The following is a 22,951-nucleotide window of genomic DNA, read 5'->3' on the forward strand; positions in this document are numbered from 1 at the left end:
CCAGACCAGAATCCAATCACTTATTTTTTTTTTTTTTTTTGAAATGGAGTCTTACTCTGTCACCCAGGCTGTAGTGCAGTGGCATGATCTCGGCTCACTGAAACCTCCACCTCCCTGGTTCAAGCAATTCTCCTGCCTCAGCCTCCCGAGTAGCTGGGATTACAGGCATGCGCCATCACGCCCAGCTAATTTTTTGTATTTTTAGTAGAGGCGGGGTTTCGTCGTGTTAGCCAGGATTGTCTCGATCTCCTGACCTCGTGATCCACCCGCCTCGGCCTCCCAAAGTGCTGGGATTACAGGCATGAGCCACCGTGCCCAGCCGTACCAATCACTTCTTACTATCTCTACCACTACTGCTGCAGTCAAAGCCTCTTTCCCAGGCTACAGGAGGCTAGCAGTCCTCTCTTCTGGCTCACTGAGTCCATTCATTGAAACATAGGTCAGATCACATTGCCCTTCTGGTAAAACCCCTTTTGATGGCCTCCTACTTTGGCCTTCAGAGACCCGCCTGTCTGGTCCCCATATTCCTCCCTCCTCATGGATCCTGCTTCCCTCCCCTTGACTCACCACAGGCAAGCCACGCCAACTTGCTTCTGGTCCTCGACGTTAACTTCTCCAGATATTACGTCTCACTCCTTTTCATTCAGGGGACAACACAGAGAGGCTTTCTGGGGTTTCCCTACCTAAAGTAGACCCACCCCGCGTGCCTAGTCACTCTTGTCTTACTACCCTGCTCATTTTCATCATACACTCAATCCCTAATGGAAAGGATCTTGTCTCTTTTCTGCCGCCCAACTGTCCTGTACGTTTCATGATGGGCAGATGGAGGCAGCACAGGGGAGTGGCATGTTTCAGCCTGTGGTGGCTGTGAGAATGTGCCATACAGACCTCCAACTACAGGACGTGTCATTGGCCAAAGGCCCCAGCTGCCGTGGTTTGAAAGCTATTACTGGGCAGCCACGGTGGCTGACACCTGTAATCCCAGCACTTTGGGAGGCCGAGGTGGGCAGATCATGAGGTCAGGAGTTCAAGACCAGCCTGGCCAACATGGTGAAACCCCATCACTACTAAAAATACAAAAATTATCCAAGTGTGGTGGTGTGTGCCTGTAGTCCCAGGTACTTGGGAGGCTGAGGCAGGAGAATCTCTTGAACCCGGGAGGCAGAGGTTGCAGTGAGCTGAGATCGCACCACTGCACTCCAGCCTGATGACAGAGCGAGACTCCATCTCAAAAAAAAATAATAATAAAATAAAATAAATTAGCCAGGCATGGTGGTGCACACCTGTAATCCTAGCTACTCAGGAGGCTGAGGCAGGAGAATTGCTTGAACCTGGGAGGCGGAGGTTGCAGTGAGTCAAGATAGTGCCACTGCACTCCAGCCTTGGTGACAGAGCAAGACTCCGTCTCAAAAAAAGAGACAGAGCTATTGCCACGTTTGCCCCAAAGCCACAAGCATCTTCCACAGGCAGCTCCCAGATAAGGACTGAGCGTGCAGGGATACTAAGGTGAAACCATTCCCAGGACACACAGAGCTGATCTGATAGCTGACTTTGGCTTGAGGACTTCTCAACTGCCAGACCTTCCTTAGACTGCACAACAGAACTGCTTCTGCCCAGTGCTCCTTCACTTTCCCCTTCATGCAGATTCAAGCTGGCATCATGGTCTAAAAACTCTCCAGTACCTTGGCTCCCTCACCATTTTCTCCCACAGACTTTTCCCCTGGTAAAATCTGGTATGGTTAATCCCATCTTGGCATCTTTTTCTTAAAAGTCCCGGACTAACGTAAGTGGTGCTGAAAGTGGCCCAAGAAAAGAGGCAGTAAGAAGGGGATTTGGAACTGGCTCACCCATCACCCAGCAGACAGAGGGGATGTTGTCCTGGTTGATAGGTAGGCACAGATAGTCCCTGGCCCTGGGTGGCAGCTCAGTTGCTAAAGATTTCATTGGTGGTGACCTGAGAAAAGATGCTGTTGGAGGGGAATGTTGTGGCAGGTGTGATTTCACAAGCATTTAACAATATGCGAGAGCAATGCCTACCATAGCAAAATGGGCTGTCCTACTAAATTGTGTTGATAGCCCTTCAGGGGAATAACAGAGACTGAGGGCTGTTAACAAGCAGTGAATCACCAAGTATGAGAGTAGGAGAGCCTAGAGGTAGCTTACATAACAGGCATTATCTTCCGTAGTGGCAAGATAGACCCGGTTTTGAACAGCCAGTCAAAAATCTAATTGCAAGCTGGGCTTGATGGCTCATGCCTGTAAAACCAGCACCTTGGGTGGCCGAGGTGGGAGGACTGCTTGAGTCCAGGAGTTTGAGACCAGTGTGGCAACATAGAGAGACTTCTGCCTCTACAAAAAGTTAAAAAATTAGCTGGGCATGCTCATGCTCACCTATGGTCCCAGCTATTCGGGAGGCTGGGATGGGAGGATAGCTTGAGCCCAGGAGGTCAAGGCTGCAGTGAGCAGTGATCTCACCACTGCACTCTAGCCTGGCTGACAGAGCAAGACCTTGTCTCAAAACAAAAAACAAGATTGCAAGTCTACAGAGCTTCAAAGAGATTTGAGTGTCTGGCGCACGCAGGTCCGGTATAGAAAGCGCAGGGCTCTGGCGGGGAAATCTGGGATCCTGAACCACAGCGCAGGGGCACTGAGATGGATTCCACCAGTGATATTTGACTCTGCAAAAGCCCAGAACATCTGGGATTTCAGATGTAGCCCAGCCTTCCCTACTTGGTGCTAGCACGTCAGTTTTCTGGAAGATGCTACCGAAGCCTCTCTCACAAGGCAAGAGGTGACCCCCCTCCTCTCCTCCTTGCCAGGCTGAGAACTAGGGGTAAAATGCAACTGAACACATGCTTGGCCTGATTGAGGCAGGAGAATAGGGAAGCTGGGGTTAGCAGGGTTTCAGCAAGTGCAGCCAGTCCGCACGGGCAGGGGAGCAGCAGGTGCAGCCAGTGCGCATGAGCAGGAGAGCTGCAGGTGCAGCATATAGGTCACATCCTTGTCTCTGTGACAAGCCACTTCAGCCCCCGATTGGCCACCGGCCAGTCCTTCATGGGATGTGGCCAATTGGAGGCCTCTAAGGGTTTCCTAGGGGTTTTGCTGGGTTCTTTCTAGCTGAATAAAAACCCTAACTGAGGGGGCTCTTCAGCAGCTGCTTGCTTGAGCCTGCTCCCACTCTGTGAATTGTCTTCAATAAATCTGTGCCCACTCCGTGGCGTTGTGTTCAATTCTTTGTCCAATATGCCAAGAACCTGGACATCACAATTAGGACTTTTTTTTTTTTTTTTTTTGAGATAGAGTCTTATTCTTGTCGCTTAGGCTGGAGTGCAATGGCACAATCTTAGCTCACTGCAACCTTCGCCTCTGGGGTTCAAGCGATTCTTCTTCCTCAGCCTCTCCAGTAGCTGGGATTACAGGTGTCCCACACCATGTCCAGCTAATTTTTGTAATTTTAGTAGAGACGGGTTTCACCGTGTTGGCCAGGCTGGTCTCGAACTCCTGACCTCAGGTGATCCACCCACCTCGACCTCCCAAAGTGCTGGTATTATGGGCATGGGCCACTGTGCCTGGCCACATTTAGGACCTTCTATCTGGTAACATGATAAGTGGGGAAAGAGACTACACACACACACAAAGGCAAGAATCCGCTGGCACGGACAGGCTGGACCCAGGTGAATACTCCTGGGGCTGGATTTTGAAGGTGCTTGATCAATAGAGCCAAAAGGTAAATCTGGGTAAGCAAGAATTCACTGACCTGAGGGTAGATTCTTGAACATGGTATTTAACACCCAGCAAGTATTCCAGGGAATGGACACTTGCTATATGAGATGGCTCTGAGAAGCCTGGAAGAAATGATACCCAATTCTAAGCAAAACGGAGATGCCTGAGTGGCCCTGGCAGACAGCAGAGGAAGGAATAAGGAGGTTGAGGAGAGTGTTGAGTGGATGTATTTTAATAAGGTCAGAAGACACGCTAGAGGATTGTTTTCCATGAGAGAGCTCAGGATACATCTTTTACCAAGGCCGTCAGAGGGGTGCCAGCATTCCTGAGCACATTGGTGTGGCTCTTTTGTAACACAGATGGTAGGAGAGAGGTCCCAAAGCTGGGACTGTGGGTCCCCTGAAACAAAGCCAGGTGGCAGATTTAGCCACCACAAGCTGGGAGACCGTCATTACCATAACAACTAGCAAGGTAGAGGGACATCCAAAGGAGCACGGTTTGCAGCGTTCGTGGATGTGGTTAATGGAGTAGGGAATCCCAAGGAGCAAAATAGAGAGCCAGCCAGCACAGGTCCTGCTTAACATCTAAAGCAACAGCAATGACAACAGACAGTGGAGAGGCAGGAGGCTAAGGGTGGTCACTCCAATAAAATACCACGAATCCTTGCTCGGTTTCCAGAACCGAGGCAATTTTTAGATCTGGAGCCCACTGCCTGAAGAAGTGGCTTGGCTCTAAGAGGAAGAGCCTATGAAGATTCTTCCCCCTCTTCCCCCAAAGGGACTTGAGAGGAAAAAACTGTTTTACGTCTTCTTTTACACCACAACAATCAACATGGAAAACTGCTGTGACCAAATGTGTATGTTTCTCCCCACCCCCAAATACCAAGCAAGCCATCAGTTCTGCAGTGGACACCACATGGGTTCCTTCAGTTCAATTCTGACACTACCTGGAGGCAGCATCAGATCCCACGGGTTGAGGACTCATTCCCCAAGACTGCTCCCCACCCCCTCTGCACTTCCAATGCCAATTGCAGGCCCTGGGTTATTTTGCCTGTGCTTTTGACCCACCGGCTAAAAATCAGGGTTTCCACAACTCTCTCCCTCCTCGGGTTCTATTAATTTGCTAGAGTGGCTTCCAGAACTCAGGGAAACACTTTTACCAGTTTATTATAAAGGACATTTTTTTTTAAAGACAGAGTCTTCTTCTGTCATCCAGGTTGGACCACAGCGGTGTGACCGCAGCTCCTTGCAGCCTTGACCTCCTGGACTCGAGGGAACCTCCCACCTCAGCTTGCTTTCATTCTTTTTTTTTTTTTTTTTCCTCACCTCAGCTTTCTAAGTAGCTGGAACCATAGGCTCGCACCACTAAGCCCAGCTAATTTTTTTCTTTCTTTTATTTTTTTAGACGGAGTCTCACTCTGTCACCAGGTTGGAGTGCAGTGGCGCCATCTTGGCTCACTGCAACCTCCCCTTCTGGGTTCAAGTGATTCTCCTGCCTCAGCCTCCTGAGTAGCTGGGATTACAGGCACCCACCACCACGCCCAGCTAATTTTTGTATTTTTAGTAGAGACAGAGTTTCACCATCTTGGTCAGGATGGTCTGTATCTCTTGACCTCGTGATTCGCCCCCCTTGGCCTCCCAAAGGGGTGGGATTACAGCTGTGAGCCACCGTGCCCAGCCAATTTTTTTTTTTTTTTAAGATGGGGTCTCACTACATTGCCAGGCTGGTCTCCAACTTCTGGTCTCAAGCAATCCTCCTGCCTTAGCTCCCTAAGTGCTGAGATTACAGGTGTGAGCCAATGCGCCCAGCCTTCAAAGGATGTTTTAAAGGATACAAATACACAGACAGATGAAGAGATACATAGGGCAAAGTCTGGAAGGGTCCAGAATGCAGGAGCTTTTGTCCCCATGGAGTTGGGGCGCACCACCCTCTCGGCACATGAATGCGTGAGCCCCTATATGTTTGGACAGCTCCCAAACCTTGTCCCTGTTGTATTTTTACAAAAGTTTTCTTGTGTAGACATGATTAATTAACATTGGCCATTGATGATCAGCTTAACCTTCCGCCCCCTCCCTCCCTGGAGGTTGTGGGGTGGGACTGTGATTTATAATAAAGTTTTGTGACTCTAAATGTCTCAAAATGGAATCACTTGTGACAGGTTACTCAGCCTACCGTGAAACTGCTGACCCCTAAGCATATGTATGGTGTTCTGAGGTGAAGATATCTGTGTGGCCAGGCACCCCTGAGACCTGACAAGAAAGCAGAGCTAAAAGACCGCTGAGTTAACAGTTAAGGGCACTCCTGTGGAGGACCATAAAAACTGCAAAGAAACTGACCATGGCTAAGATGCCTGCAGAAGCTCTGCCGATGAGAACTCTGAGGCCTCTTTTCCATGAGGCAATGGACCCCACCCTGGCGACATTCTGAGAAAAACCAGCCCCAAGGGTTGTAAGTCAGCCTGCTGGTCTCCTGAGCTACTTGCTGTGGTTCCTCCCACTCTCTGTTATTACTGCGTGTGTGTGTGTGTGTGTGTGTGTATGTGTGTCTGTGTGTGTGCCAAGTATATTTGCATGACTGTTGGTGTGTGAAACTTGCAATAAACTGTGAATTCATAATCACTTAAGTGGCCATTGAGTCACTGTGAAACCTCTTGGGTACCCCTGTGGGAGTTGGCATGATTAGGCTAATCGAAACTCTAAGCAAGAGAGATCCAAAGTCCTGACCTTCTAATCCTGCCTCGGTTCTTCCAGTGACCAGCCCCCATCCTGGAGCTACCTAGCGGGGGCCAGCCATCAGTCAGCTCATTAGCATACAATAAACTGTCACTGTGGAGATCCTAAGGATTTCAGGAGTTGTATGCCAGGAAACAGGGACAAAGGGTGATATATATTTCACAGTATTGCACGACCTACGGCCATTTATTGACTGACGGTACACCAGGAGAAGGAAAGAACCACGTGTTTCAAGCACTATTGGATACAGGGTCTGAGCTGACATTGATTCCCAGAGACCCAAACTGTCATCATGACACTCCTGATAAATTCCAGGCTTATAGGAACCAAGTAGAAAATGGAGTCCTCAGACCAGGCACAGTGGCTCACGCCTGTAATCCCAGTACTTTGGGAGGCTGAGGTGGGTAGATCATGAGTTCAGGAGTTCCAGACCAGACTGCCAACATGGCGAAACCCCATCTCTACTAAAAATACAAAAGTTAACCAGGCATAGTGGTGCGTGCCTGTAATCCCAGCTACTCGGGAGGCTGAGGCAGGAGAATCGCTTGAACCTGGGAAGCAGAGGTTGCAGTGAGCCGAGATCACACCACTGCACTCCAGCCTGGCCACCAGAGCAAGACTCCATCTCAAAAAAAAAAAGAAAGAAAAAGAAAAAAATGGAGTCCTGGCTAAAGTCTGGCTCGTAGTGGGCTCCTTGTACCCCAAGAATAGGTCCATGGGTTCTGTGGACCTATTCAGTGGTCATTTCCACAGTATCAATGAGCAACAAGGATTACTATATTTGGCAGTTGGAGTAACCTTCATATTGGGTGCCCAGTCTGTAGAGTAAGAGCTACTATTGTAGGAAAGGCCAAGTGGGAATAACTGAAATGCCTTCTTCCTTGTCTCCACCAAGACAGTAAATAAAAAATAATATCATATTCTGGAACACGGTGGTTGGAATCGGTATCACCATTAAAGACCTAGAGAATTCCCAGTCATCTCTCCATATTCATTAGTCTAGGCCCTGTGGAAACAGGATGAATCTCAGTTTGTAGATTGCTACAAACTTAAATAGCAGGCTGATTGCAGCTGCTGTGTCTGATGTGGTATCATTGCTGGAGCAGATTACGAAGGCCTCTGGTACATGGTATGCAGCCATTGATTTGGAAAACATGCTCTTTTCCATTCCAGCTAAAAACAGCATCAAAACCAGTTCTCATTCACATGGAATGGACAGCAGTATTCATCTGCAGTTTTGCCTCAGAGCTTTGTTAACTCTCCTGCCCTCTATCATATAGTCCAAAGAGATTGGCACCACACAGGCATCCCATAGGGACAGTACTCTGATCCATGACATTGACATTATGCTAACTGGACAGATAAGGAAGAAGTGGTTAGTATGCCGGAGGCCTTGGTGAGATACATATGTTCCAGGAGGTAGAAGATTCAGGGATTGACTGCTTCTGTGATGTTTTTAGGGGCCCAGGAGGTCAGAGGCTTTCCAGAATATCCCCCCCAAAATTAAAGTACATATTTTTTGCATCTTGCATCCCTTCCACAAGGAAGGAAGCACCAGAGGATGGTAGGCCTCTTTAGGCTCTGGAGGCTACGTTTCATACCTGGGAAAATTCCTCTGGTTCATTTACCAGGTGACATAGAAAGTTACCACTTTTGATGTGGCCAGAGTTAGGAAAGAGCAGTACAGCAGGTCCAGGCCACGGTGCAGTCAGCCCTGCTACCTGAACCAGGTAGGCAGACCTTACGGTGTTGAAGGTGTCAGTGGTGAGAAAAGGTGCAGTATGGAATATTTGGCAAACTCCAGCAGAAGAATCATAACACAGACCCCAGATGTTTTGAGCAAGGTCGAGGCCATGCTGCCATTTGTAGCAGACAGAGATATATACTTTTGAGAAATTGCTCTTGACATGTGACTGGGTCCTGGAGCACTGCCCGTTTTGAGGTAGATTCTGTCAAACCCACTGAGTAATAAAGTCAGGTGAGTTCAGCAGTAGTCAACTGTGAGAAGGAAATGGTACATCCAGTATCAAGTACATGCAAGACCAGAGGGCATGAATAGGTTTCTTGAGAAGGCAGTCCAGCCCCCATGTCACCCAGCAGTGCCCCTCTCCTAGCTTGCATCAATTTTATTAGGGGCCAGCAGGAGGGAACAGGTAAGAAGTTGAAAACGGAGGAAAAGCACACATTGGTTTACACACAAGTTGGCTTGGTTTGTGGGTATAAGCCAAAAGTGGGCAGCAGCTGTATTACAGTCACATTCAGAGATGCCCCTGAAACACAGTGGGGAAAGAAAATCTTCCCAATGGGCAGAGTAGCAAGCAGGACACTGCAGGAAAAGTGGCGCGGGATGAGAAAAGACACAAATTCTTGGACAATGCTGTGGCCTGGTCATCTGGCCAAGGGTCTGGAGAAAGAGACTGGAGCATCAGAGACAAGGAGGTCTGGGGTAGAGGTATGTGGATGGACATATTAGGGTAGCTATAAAGTGTAAATATTTTTGCATCACATGTTAATGTCCACGAGAAAGTATCCACCATAAAAGAGTCACTGAACAAACAAGTCAGCAATTTTTCTTTTTTTTGAGACAAGTTCTCACTGTGTCACCCAGGCTGGAGTGCAATGGTATGAATATAGCTTACTGCAGCCTCAAACTCCTGGATGGAAGCGATCCTCCTGCCTCAGCCTCCTGAGTAGCTGTGACCACACACAGGCATGCACCACCACACTCGGCTAATTTTTTTTTTTTTTTTTGAGATGGAGTCTCACTCTGTCGCTCAGGCTGGAGTGCAGTGGCGTGATCTCAGCTCACTGCAACTTCTGCCTCCCAGGTTCAAGCCATTCTTCTGCCTCAGCCTCCCAAGTGGCTGGGATTACAGGCACCCACCACCGTGCCGGCTAATTTTTGTATTTTTAGTAGAGATGGGGTTTCACCATGTTGGTCAGGCTGGTCTTGAGCTCTTGACCTCAGGTGATTGGCCCATCTCTGCCTCCCAAAGTGCTGGGATTACAGGCATAAGCCACTGTGCCCGCCCCCATCTAATTTTTTTAATTTTGTAGAGATGGGGTCTTACCGTGTTGCCCAGGCTGGTCTCAAAATCCTGGACTCGAGTAATCCTCCCATCTTGGCCTGACAAAGTGCAAGATTACAGGTGTGAGCCACCACACTTGGCCTAAACAAGTCAACAAATTAACTCAGCCAGTGAGTTAGCTAGGCTTTGTCATAAATGACAACAGTGTTTGCACAATGCGCGTGTGAATAGGTGAACATGGTGGCATGACTTCCCACTTGCCAAGGCCAGTCTAGCTATTGCAAATTAAAACCACAGTGAGACATCATTCCACAACCTCCAAAATTGATACAATTTAAAAGACGGGCAATACCAGGTATTGATGAGGAAATGCTATTTATTGCTGGTAGAAAAAAGATACAATCATTATAGAAAAAGTTTTTGGCAGTTTCTTGTAAACTTAAACATATAACTGTCCCAACACTTTCCTGTAAAGGGAAAGATAGTAAACATTTTAGGTTTTGTGGGCCAGATGGTTTCTATGGCAACTATTCTACTCAGCTGTTGTAGCATGAAAAGCAACTACAGACAACAAGTAAAAATATAGGCTTGTCTATATTCCATATTCAGAAAACTTAATTTATAAAAATAGGTAGGTGGGCTGGGTGCAGTGGCTCATGCCTGTAATCCCAACACTTTGGGAGACTGAGGCGGGCAGATCACGAGGTCAGGAGTTCGAGACCAGCCTGACCAACATGGTGAAACCCCATCTCTACTAAAAATACAAAAATTACCCAGGCATGGTGGCACGCACCTGTAATCCCAGCAACTCAGGAGGCTGAGGCAGGAGAATCGCTTGAACCTGGGAGGCGGAGGTTGCAGTGAGCCGAGATCATGCCACTGCACTCCAGCCTGGGTGACAGAGTGAGACTCCATCTCAAAAAAAAAAAAAGAAGGTAGCTGGGCTATGAGCTCTAGTTTGCTGTTCTCTTACCTAGAAATTCAACAGCTAGGTATACATGCACAATAAATGGGTACGTATGTCCACAGAAGGAGGCAAAAAATACTCATAGTAGCTTTATTCAAAATCATCCAAACCTGGAAGCAATCCAAAGGTGTATCATCAGGAGAACAAATTATGGTATTTTCTCTTCTTTTCTTTTTCTTTTCTTTTTTTTTTTAGACGAAGTCTCGCTCTGTCACGCAAGCTGCAGTGGAATGAAGTGCTGTGATCTGGCTCACTGCAACCTCTGCCTCCCGGGTTCAAATGAGTCTCCTGCCTCAACCTCCCGAGTTGCTGGGATTATGGGTGCCCACCACCATGGCTGGCTAAGTTTTTTTTTAGTCGAGACTAGGGTTCACCATGTTGGCCAGGTCAATCTCAAACTCCTAACCTCAAGTGATCCACCCACCTTGCCTCCCGAAGTGCTGGGATTACAGGCGTGAGTCACCATGCCAGGTCAATTGTGGTATTTTCATGTAACAAATACAAAAACATGAATAAAATTCAGACGTTATGTTAAGTTAAACAAGTCCACCACAAAAGAGTTCATTCTGTGTATCAGTTATCTTTTGCTGTATAGCAAATCACCCCAAAACTTAGTGGCTTAAAATAACAGCTATTTATTCAGTTCATGATTCTGTCGGTCAGCAATATGGTCTGGGTTTGCTAGGTTATGTATTAGTCAGCATTCTCCAGAGACAAAACCAATAGGATATATATAGATATATGAGAAGGGATTTATTAAAATTGGCTCATGTGATTATAGAGACTGACAAGTCCCACGGCAGGCTGTCTGCAAGCTGGAGAGGACCCCAGGATGCTTCATGGCATGGGTCAGTCCAAGTCCAAAGGCCTAGGAGCCCAGGGCGGGAGTGCAGGGGATGAAAGGAGACTGATGTAAGTCCTCGAGTCCAAAGACAGGAGAGCCTGGAGTTCTCATGTCCCAGGGCAGGAGAAGTGTGTATACCAGCTCCAGGAGAAAGAGAGACCAACTAGCTTTTCCTCTGTTTTTGTTCTCTCTGGGTTCCCAGTGGATTGGATAGTTGAGGTGGATCTTCCTCACTTAGTCCACTGAGACCCACATGCCAATCTCCTCTGGAAACACCCTCATAGACACACCCCAAAATAATGTGTGACGGCTAATACTGAGTGTCAACTTGACTGGATTGAAGGGTACAAAATATTGATCCTGGGCGTGTCTGTGAGGGTGTTGCCAAAGGAGATTAACATTTGAGTCTGTGGGCTGGGAAAGGCAGACCCACCCTTAATATGGGTGGGCACCATCTAATCAGCTGCCAGCACAGCTAGAATATAAGCAGGCAGAAAAATGTGGAAAGAGAGACCGGCTTAGCCTCCCAGCCTACATCTTTCTCCCATGCTGGATGCTTCTGCCCTTGCACATCAGACTCCAAGTTCTTCAGTTTTGGAACTCGGACTGGCTCTCCTTGCTCCTCAGCCTACAGACAGACAGACTTTTGTGGGACCTTGTGACCATGTGAGTGAATACTTAATAAAATTCCCTTTCTATATATATAAATACATATTTATAATATATGTATATTCCACTAGTTCTGTCCCTCTAGAGAACCCTGACTAATGCATAATGCTTTACCAGTTATCTAGGTGTTCTTTAATCTAGTCAGGCTGACACCTAACGTTAACCAGCAAAGGCTGTATTTCTGATCTTGGCCAGGTGCACTCATGCGTCTGCAGTCTGACCCAGCAGGCGCTGGCTGGTACAACCACCAATTTATGGGAAATGCAAAGAACAGATGATCATATTCAAAGAGACCAAGAGGAGACAGTAGCAACATCTGAACTTTAGGGAACTAGAGAACAATTTAAATTCTTTAGAAAAAGTAGTCAAGGGAATTAAAAGAGAGATAGAAGAGCTGGGTGCAGTGGCTCACACCTGTAATCCCAGCACTTTGGGAGGCCGAGGCAGGGGGATCATGAGGTCAGGAGTTTGAGACCAGCCTGGTCAACATGGTGAAATCCTGTCTCTACTAAAAATACAAAGATTAGCCGGGTGTGGTGGCACACACCTGTAATCCCAGCTACTCAGGAGGCTATGGCAGGAGAATCGCCTGAACCTGGGAGATGGAGGTTGCAGTGAGCAAAGGTCGTGCCACTGCACTCCAGCTTGGGCAACAGAGCAAGACTCTGTCTCAAAAAAGAAAAAGAGACAGAAGAACCTATAGATTGGGAGAATCACAAGAAATTCACCCACTGACTGTAAAGGTTGAAACTTTTTTGGAAGGCGGTTCAAAGAAACTGCAAATAATACATTTTATAAAGTTAAAAAGAAAGAAAAAAATAGTCCAGTTGGGGTGGCTCATGCCGATAATTCCAATACTTTGGGAGGTTGATGGGGGAGGATCACTTGAGCCCAGGATCAAGTGTACCATCAGGTTATAGTGTACCATGATCATGCCACTGCCTTCCAGCCTGGGCTATAGAGTGAGACTCTGTCTCAAAAAATATATATATATAAAAATTAAAAAAGAGTATTCATAAGGCAATTAGGGAAATGCAAAAACTAAGTATATTTTAGAATATTAAGCAATTATTGTTAATACTTTTAGGTGTGATTATGATATTTTGTTTTTTTTTTTTTTTAGAGACAGGGTCTCACTCTGTCACCCAGGCTGGAGTGCAGTTGTGTGATCATGGTTCACTGCAGCCTTGACCTCTTGAGCTCAAGTGATCCTCTCACCTCAGCCTCCCTAGTAACTGGGATTACAGGTGAACACCACACCTGGCTAATCTTTAAAAATTTTTTGTAGAGACAGGGTCTCACTATGTTGTCCAGGCTGGTCTTGAACTCCTAGACTCAAGTGATCCTCCTGTCTTGGCTTCCCAAAGTGCTAGGATTACAGATGTGAGCCATATCTAGCCTTGATTATTTTTTAAAGAGTTATTACTTTTGAATATATATATGCTGAAATATTTATGGATGAAATTAAATGATGGTTGAAATTTGCCTCAGAAAGATCTATAGGAAGTGGTGATAGGTGGGATATAGATGAAAAAGGTTAATCGTGAGTTGATAATTTTTAAAATTGTGTAATGGGTACAGGGATTTATTATATAATTCTATAATTCTACCCACTCTTGTAATAGTAAAGCTTTTCCATAATAAAAGGTTTTTTAAACCGGGGGAGAAAAACTCATATGCATGAGAGAAAATGTCTTTTCTTTGCTTGATGTTGTGTCTGCTGTGATGGCAGGAGCCACTGCAGCCTTCTTTTGACACTTGCTGAAAATGGCAGAGCAGGATAGAAAGCACATGGCCACATCCTTGGTGATAACATTGAGCTACTGAGTTAACCAGTCCTGGAAACACCCTACCTTCTATCCTTGTTGTGTGAAATAAGTTTCCCTCATTTTCAGTTGGATGTTCTGTGAGTTACAGGCAAAAACATCTTAACTGACATGGGGAACAACAAGAAATTTGTAGGACTAACGGAGTTATAGAGTTTCATTTAAAATAATGAGATTGATGATAAGGAAAACGCCTGGGCCCTTTTTAGGTATTAGAAAGCTGAGCTGGCATACATTTGTTTTCAGAACCACTGAGCCTTGCTCTATTTTACAAAATGGATTTTCAGAAGACCAGAGAGACTCAGAGCACTTCCATTTATTGAGGAATGTATTTTTTTAATTTAGGAAAGCCAAAACAATGTTTCAAAAATGATGGTATATTTTACATGTTGACATATAACAAAATAACATTTTAACACAAAAATTACAACGCAAAGTTGTGGCTATTCATAGGATAATTATAAGACAAAAATAAAATATCAATTCATGGCACAGTGTAGGGAGTGTGGTCCCGCACTGAGGCACAGGTTCAAATTTCTGTCCGTCTGATCACTGTGTTGCTGGGACTACATGAATGACTTCATTCGGAGAAGGTTTAAATTTAAAACCCTTTTTAAGTGCAAAGTCTGGGTTGACAGCCCTCCTGGACCTCCTGGTCTTTCCTGCAATAGGCCTAAGAATAACTCACATGTATGTATCACTTTACAGTCTTCAAAGATCATTTGAAGGCCGGGCGTGGTGGCTCACGCCTGTAATCCTAGCACTTTGGGATGCCAAGGTGGGCAGATCACCTGAGGTCAGGAGTTCAAAACCAGCCTGGCCAACATAGCAAAACTCCGTCTCTACTGAAAATACCAAAATTAGCCAGGCGTGGTGGTAGGCACCTACAATCCCAGCTACTCAGGAGACTGAGGCAGGAGAATCACTTGAGCCTGGGAGGCAAAGTTTGCAGTGAACCGAGATCACGCCACTGCACTCCAGCCTGAGCGACAGAGTGAGACTCCATCTTAAAAGAAAAAAAAGGATCATTTGACATAACTTCTTTAATCTTCACAATGACCCTTTGAGGTAACAGAAATACAGGGTGCTGCTTATTGCACTGGGGTTCCCAGCCGAGGGGGTTGGTGGAAGCCAAAATCCAGACTTGTACTCGACTTACCATGCTGTGTATCCTGTCCTGAGTTTGCCTGTTTCAGGAGAATAAGGAACTTTTATGGAATTTTCCCAAAGAGACACAAGCAAAGAGCATTAAAAAGCATGTCAAATGGTACTGGTACAAAAACAAGACGCATAGACCAATGGAGCAGAATAGAGAATCCGGAAATAAAGCTACACACCTACAATCATCTGATCTTCAACAGAGTTGATAATAATAAGCATTGGGGAAAGAACTCCCTATTCAATAAATGGTGCTGATAACCGGCTAGCCAGATGCAGAAGATTGAAACTAGATTCCTACCTTTCTCCATATACAAAAATTAACCCAAGATGGATTAAAAACTTAAATATAAGATCTATAACTATAAAAGTCCTAGAAGACTACCTAGAAAATACCATTCTGAACATCAGCCTTGCCAAAAAATTTGTGACTATGCCGGGTGTCGTGGCTCACACCTGTAATCCCAACACTTTGGGAGGCGGAGGCAGGTAGATCACAAGGTCAGGAGATCGAGACCATCTTGGCTAACATGGTGAAACCCCATCTACACTAAAAAATACAAAAAAATTAGCCGGGCATGGTGGCGGGAGCCTGTTGTCCCAGCTACTCGGGAGGCTGAGGCAGGAGAATGGCGTGAACCTGGTAGGAGGAGCTTGCAGTGAGCCGAGATCGTGGCACTACACTCCAGCCTGGGCAACAGAGTGAGACTCTGTCTCAAAAAGAAAAAAAAAAAAAAATTGTGACTAAAGGGATCTAAAACTATAAAAGTCCTAAAAGTCCTAGAAAAATACCTAGAAAATACCATTCTGAACATCAGCCTTGGCAAAAAATTTGTGACTAGGTCTCCAAAAGCAATGGCAACAAAACCAAAAATCAACAGTTGGGACCTAATTAAGCTACAGAGCTTCCACACAGCAAAATAAACCATCAACAGAATGCACAGATAACCTACAGAATGGGAGAAAATATTTGCAAATTATGCATCTGACAAAGGTCTAGTACCCAGAATCTATAGGGAACTTAATTCAACAAGCAAAAGACAAATAATCCTATTAAAAATGGGCAAAGAACATGAACGGACACTTCTCAAAAGAGGACACACATGCAGCCAACAAACATATGAAAAAAATTCTCAATGTCACTAATCATTAGAGAAATACAAATCAAAATCACAATGAGATCCATCTTGCACCAATCAGAATGGCTATTATTAAAAAGTCAAAAACATAACAGACAGTGAGGTTGTAGAGAAAAGAGAATGTTTTTACACTGCTGGTGGAAATGTAAATTAGTTCAGCCACTGTGGAAAGCAGTTTGGAGATTTCTCAAAGAACTTAAAACAGAACTACCATATGACCCACCAATCCCATTACTGGGTATATACCCAAAGGAATATAAATCATTCTACCAAAGAGACACACACACTAGTATGTTCATCATAGCACTATTCACAATAGCAAAGACATGGAGTCAACCTAGATGCCCATCAACAGTGGACTGGAAGAGAAAATGTGATACACATATACTATGGAATACTACACAACCATCAAAAAAGAAAGAAATCATGTCCTTTGCAGCAACATGGATGCAGCTAGAGGCCATTATCCTAAGCGAATTAACACAGGAACAGAAAACCAAATACCACATGTTCTCATGTACAAGTGGGAGGTAAACGTTGAGTACACATCTATACAGACATTAGAACAATAGACACTGGGTACCACTAGAGGAGAGATGGTGGGAGGGAGGCAATAGTTGAAGAACTATCAGGTACTATGCTCACCTGGGTGACGGGATCATTTGTACACTAAACCTCAGCAACATGCAATATACCCATATAAAAAACCTACACGTGGCCAAGCACGGTGGCTCACGCCTGTAATCCTAGCACTTTGGGAGGCCGAGGCGGGCAGGTCACCTGAGGTCAAGAGTTCAAGACCAGCCTGGACAAAATGGTGAAACCCAGCCTCTACTAAAAATACAAAAATTAGCTGGGCATGGTGGCCAGTGCCTGTAATCCCAGCTACTTGGGAGGCTGAGACAGAAGAATCATTTGGACCCAGGAGGCGGAGGTTGTAGTGAGCAGAGATCGCACCACTGCACTCCAGCCTGGGCAACAAAGAGAGAAGCTTCGTCTCAAAAAACAAAACAAAACAAAGCAAAACAAAACAGAAAACCACAAACTTGCACTTGTACCCCCGAACCTAAAAAAAAAACAAAAAAAACCCAGCATGCAAAGTCCTTCAATACATCTGATGGTATAATGGGTTATTCCTTTGGGCTTTAGTTTTATCCCAGATACACCTATTGAACGCCCAAGAGGCTACTCGGGCTGTTCTACACTTCTGTTGGAGCAATTGCGAGGATGACGGATTAATATAACTGCCCTTGCCCCAGAAATTGGAAATAATCATACTTGCTCTAAAACAGGACCAGTGGGTGGAGTTATAGAGAGAACAGCACACCAGCTTCTAACTCTGTACCTCCACTTCTGCTTCCTCCCCACCAATATTTTCTTCAATCAGATTTAAACATTACTTGTTGTTAAAGTCATGTCTGTTTCTTGTGGAACTTTGCAAAGTGCGGAAAATTATTAAGAAGTAATGTTGAGAAGGAGTGGTAGAGAATGAAACACAATTCTACCTCTCAGAGACAAAACCATATGGAATGTAAAAAAATATATATATTTACAGTGAGGAAACCTGGCAGACACCAATTTAATCAAGTGATAAAGTGAACATCAGCAGTGATGGAACGAACTCACATTATGTACCTCCAGATACGATGCACTGAAATGGGTATGATGTCACTTCTGTGGTGTTCCTGCCCAAAGGGAGGAATCTAATTACCTAATCGAATCATGAAGAAATACCAGATGAACCTGTTAAAGAAAAATAAAATTAGAGGCCACAGTTTGGATATTTCCCTAGGCCAACAACCCACAGCCATGTGTAGTCAAAAATTAAACTATCCTAATTTCCCTGAAAATGCTAGCTCTAACCATAACACACTTTTTCCTCCTTGTCAGTATAATAACATTAAGCCAATACAAACAAGTTTATGCAGCTTTATTTGCACAACAGAGATCAATGTACTTCCTCATTTAGGAAGCTGCACAGAGCTCTCTAGTTGGGGAACTGTTGTTTTGTATGCTCAATAATCTTTTTAAAAATTTAAATTTGATCTGATTTTATTTTAGACAAACCCAAATTCAAGGATATTGTACAAAACAACTGGCCTGTGCTCATAAAAAATGTCAGCATCATGAGCATCTTTTTAAAAACGAAGGAATCAGACTGGGTGCAGTGACTCACATCTGTAATCCCAGCACTTTGGGAGGCTGAGGCGGGTAGATCACTTGAGGTCAGGAGTTTGAGACCAGCCTGGCCAACATGGTGAAACCCCCGTTTCTACAAAAAAAAAAAAAAAAAAGAAAAAAAAAATTAGCTAGGCTTGGTGGTGTGTGCCTGCAATCCCAGCTACTCGAGAGGCTGAGGCACGAGAATCACTTGAATACAGGAGGCAGAGGTTGCAGTAAGCCGAGATTACACCACTGAACTCCAGCCTGGGAGACACAGTGAGACTTCATTTCAACAACAACAACAACAAATAATAATAATAATAATAAAAACAAAACAGAGGAATCATTCCAAATTAAGTGGCCTAAGAGTCAATGCAATGTGTACTACAGTGTTTTCTTTTTCTTTCTTTTTTTTTTTTTTGAGATGGAGTTTCACTCTTGTTGCCTAGGCTGGAGTGCAATGGCACCATCTCAGCTCACTGCAACCTCCATCTCCTGGGTTCAAGCGATTCTCCTGCCCCAGCCTCCCCAGTGGCTGGGACTACAGGTGAGTGCCACCATGCCAGGCTACTTTTTAATTTTTTTGTATTTTTAGTAGAGATGGGATTTTACCATGTTGGCCAGGCTGGTCTCGAACTCCTGACCTCAAATGATCCATCCGCCTCAGCCTCCCAAAGTGCTGGGATTACAGGCATGAGCCACCGCACCCAGCCACTACAATGTTTTCTTTTGGAACAATTGTTGAAAGTCGAAGTAGGTCTGTAGTGTTAACTACACAATCTTCAAAAATATTCTGCAGGCAAATGATAAAATTTCCTTGTTTTAGGAAATATGCAGTGACATAGTTAGAGGTAAAAAAAAAAAAAAAAAGGCATCATGTCTGCAGCTTGCTTTCAAATGGTTCCAAAAGAAAATGTGAGTGTATGCATGTGTGAGTGTGTATATGTACACATATATATCTATATCTGTATGAGGAGAGGGAGAGAAAGAGAAAGATAAAGCAAATGCGATAAAATAGAAACATTTGGGTTGGGCGTGGTGGCTCACGCCTGTAATCCCAGCACTTTGGGAGACTACAGCGGGTGGATCACCTGAGGTCAGGAGTTCGAGACCAGCCTGGCCAACATGGTGAAACTCTACCTCTACTAAAAATACAAAATTTAGCCTGGCATGGTGGCACTCGCCTGCAATCCCAGCTACTCAGGAGGCTGAGGCAGGAGAATTGCTTGAACTTGGGAGGCTGAGGTTGCAGTGAGCCGAGATTGCACCACTGCACTCCAGCCTGGGCGACAGAGCAAGACTCTGTTTCGAACGAAAAAAAAAAGAAAGAAAAGAAAAAAGAAACATTTGGGAAATCTAGGTGAAGGGTACTATTCTTGCAGCTTTTCTGTAAGTTTGAAGTTATAGCAAAACAAAACATTCTAAAATTATGTATTTTTCTATAGTATCAGCCTAAATAAGGAACAGAGAGAGGTTTTATAAAAGAAAAAGATTTATTTTGGAAAAAGCCATTGCAATGGGAGTAAGCGTTTTAAAGGAAAACATGAAGAGTATTATGTAATTGTTTTGAAATAATTATCCTTGGCTACAAAGATGAATAACATGGGTAATGCCAGTCCAGGGTTCCATAGGCAGTTGCTGGACACATGTTCTTGCAGAAGTAATTTTTGTGTAAGGTTGTGATGGCCTTTGTGCAAGGTTGTGGTTTTTGGCAGTCTTTTTTTTTTTTTTTTTTTTTAATGAGACAGAGTCTCACTCTGTTGCTCATACTGGAGTGCAATGGCGCGATCTCAGCTCACTGCAACCTCCACCTCCCAGGTTCAAGTTATTCTCCTGCCTCAACCTCCCAAGTAGCTGGGATTATGAGCACCCGTCACCATACCCGGCTAATTTTTGTATTTAGTAGAGACAGGGTTTCACCATATTGGTCAGGCTGGTCTTGAACTCCTGACCTCAGGTGATCCACCTACCTGGGACTCCCAAAGTGCTTGGATTACAGGCGTTAGCCACCATGCCAGGCCAGTTTTGGCGGTCTTTTGTGACACTTTTTGTTATCAGGAATACAAGCATGAAAACACTCTCTTCGTAGCCTTCCCCAGCTCTATTTGTAAGAGTTTTTTTTTTTTTTTTTCTTTTTTCTTTTTACCATTAGTGACTCCATTTTGATTATGACAACTTTCACAATAGCTAATACAGGCCTAAGGTACGAAATGCAAAAGATGCAAAAATGTGTACAGTAAATGTTCACCTCCATCGTTTCTGTCCTCAAGACAACAACTTTTCTTGCCTAGAGGATATTTCCACATGTATAAGCATATGGGAATTTTCTTTCTCCTACTTTTACATAAACGATGAAATAATAATCACAGTTTTTTATTTTGCTTTTTTCACTCATCAGTGTTTTATGAGTACATATTGCTCTCTCATTCTTTTTCAATTACTGCATAGTAATTCATTGTTTTTCTGCATGTACTTTTTTTTTTTTGAAATGGAATTTTGCTCTTGTTGCCCAGGCTGGAGGGCAATGGCATGATCTCAGCTCACCACAACTTTCGCCTCTCGAGTTCAAGCAATTCTCCTGCCTCAGCCTCCCGAGTAGCTGGGATTACAGGCATGCGCCACCACGCCCAGCTAATTTTGTATTTTTACTAGAGATGGGGTTTCTCCATGTTGGTCAGGATGGTCTCGAACTCCCGACCTCAGGTGATTCGCCTACCTTAGCCTCCCAAAGTGCTGGGATTACAGGCGTGAGCCACTATGCCTGGCCTGCATGTACATTATGTAACTAGTTTCTTTAATTAGTTTGCTATTTCCAACAACGCTATAAAAAATTTCCTTAATCATATATCATTTCAAACATCTATGGGTATAACTGTAGGTGAATTCCAAGAAATATTTTTGCTAGATCAAAGAGTTTGTGAATTTGCATTTTTGATAAATATTGTAAAAGTGCTATGCAGAATGGTTGTGCCAAATTTTACTTGCAACAGTAAAGTGTAATAATATTCCCACACCCCTCACTAATTACAGTGTGCTTAACTTTATGTTATCTGCTAATATGATAGGTGAAGTGTGGTGTATCATTATAGTTTTATTTTGTATTTCTCTTTTATGGTATGAGATTAAGTGGGTTTTATATTTACTTACTTTTTCTATTCTGTGAATTCTTCATATTCTTTGACCATTTTCTCTTTCATTATAGATTTTTTCTTATTGATTTATAGTTCTTTATATATTAAGGAAAGTAGCCTTTCATCTGTGATAAGAGTTGCAGAATTATTCTGTTTGCCGTTTGACTTTATGTGTATGTTTTGCTGTGCAGATTTTAAAACTTTTTCACGTAGTTGAAGTTATCCTTCCTTTTTTTTTCCATTATAGCCTCCGAGTATTGTGTTATATTTAAAGAAGCTTTCTCTGGCTGGGCATAGTGGCTCATGCCTGTAATCCCAGCACTTTGGGAGGCCAAGGCAGGTGGATCACTTGAAGTCAGGAGTCCAAGACCAGCCTGGCCAACATGGTGAAACCCCGTCTCTACTAAAAATACAAAAAATTAGCTAGGCATGGTGGCGGATGCCTGTAATCCTAGTTATTTGGGAGGCTGAGACAGGAGAATGATTTGAACTTGGGAGGTGGAGGTTGCAGAGAGCCGAGATCATGCCATTGCACTCCAACCTGGGCGACACTCTCAAAAAAAAAAAAAAAAAGAAGAAGAAGAAGAAGAAGAAGAGGAAAAACTTTCTCTGCTCTAAGACCTCCCATAATGTCTTCTAGCACTTTTATGCTTTCACCTTTTATATTTAATCTTTTATCCACTTGGAGTATTTTGGTGTTAGGCGTAAGAAGTGAGCAGGGATCCAACTTTTTTCCCCAAAGGGCTAATCACTGGTCCCAATCACTTTTTGAGTTACTGAGTTTTAAAATCTAGAATGAATGTCGGATTTTGTCAGTGATCTGTTAAGCATCTGTGAATATAATAAGATTTTTTTCTCTTTTAAACTATTAATATGATTCATTTTATTAATTGATTTCTTAATAGTGAATCATCCTTACACTTCTGGAATAAACCTTGCCTATTTACAGTGTGTTATTCTTTTCATATGCTACAGGATACTTCAGTTAATTTTTTTGCTTTTTTTTTAGAGATGTTCTCTCACTCTGTTACCCAGGCTGGAGTATAGTGGCATGATAAGAGCTCATTGCAGCTTCAAACTCCTGGGCTCAATTGATCCTGCCTCAGTCTCCCGAGTAGCTGGGACTACAGGTGTGCCTCATCACGCCCGGTTTTTTAAAAAATTTCTTGTACAGATGGGGGTCTCACTATGTTGCCCAGGCTGGTCTCAAACTCTTAGGCTTAAGCAGTCCTCCTACCTTGGCTTCCCAAAGTGATGGGGTTACAAGACATAAGCCACAGCACCCAGAGCAGTTAATATTTTATTTAGAATTTTTCCACTGATACTTATAAGTGAAACTGGTCTGTCGTGCGTGTGTGCATGGTATCTTTGTTGATTTTGGTATCAAAGTTATGTTTACTTTTTTAAAAGAATTTGGAAGACTTCCATCTTTTTTGTGCTCTGACAGAATTAATAGCATTTTAGTCAACTACTCATTTGTGTGGAATTTTCTTGCAAGACATGGAGGGCTTTTGTAACTTTTAGGGGTGAAGGCGAAAGTGAAAGTGGGTCGTGGTGGTAGCAAGGATAG

The 22,951-nt window shown here is 44.2% G+C and overlaps 1 protein-coding gene across 1 annotated transcript in view; it reads left to right on the plus strand.

Annotated features, from left to right (window-relative positions):
- Window positions 1-3,071: 3,071 nt before the first annotated feature.
- Window positions 3,072-22,951, plus strand: part of MCCC1 (methylcrotonoyl-CoA carboxylase 1) — a 106,324-nt gene continuing 86,444 nt past the window's right edge. The window contains exon 1 of the mRNA XM_025374933.1: window positions 3,072-3,674. The gene's annotated coding sequence lies outside the window, so the exon portion shown is untranslated. The remainder of the gene's footprint in view (window positions 3,675-22,951) is intronic.

The sequence above is a fragment of the Theropithecus gelada genome, chromosome 2, assembly GCF_003255815.1.
Source record: "Theropithecus gelada isolate Dixy chromosome 2, Tgel_1.0, whole genome shotgun sequence".
In the NCBI taxonomy this organism is placed as follows: domain Eukaryota; kingdom Metazoa; phylum Chordata; class Mammalia; order Primates; family Cercopithecidae; genus Theropithecus; species Theropithecus gelada.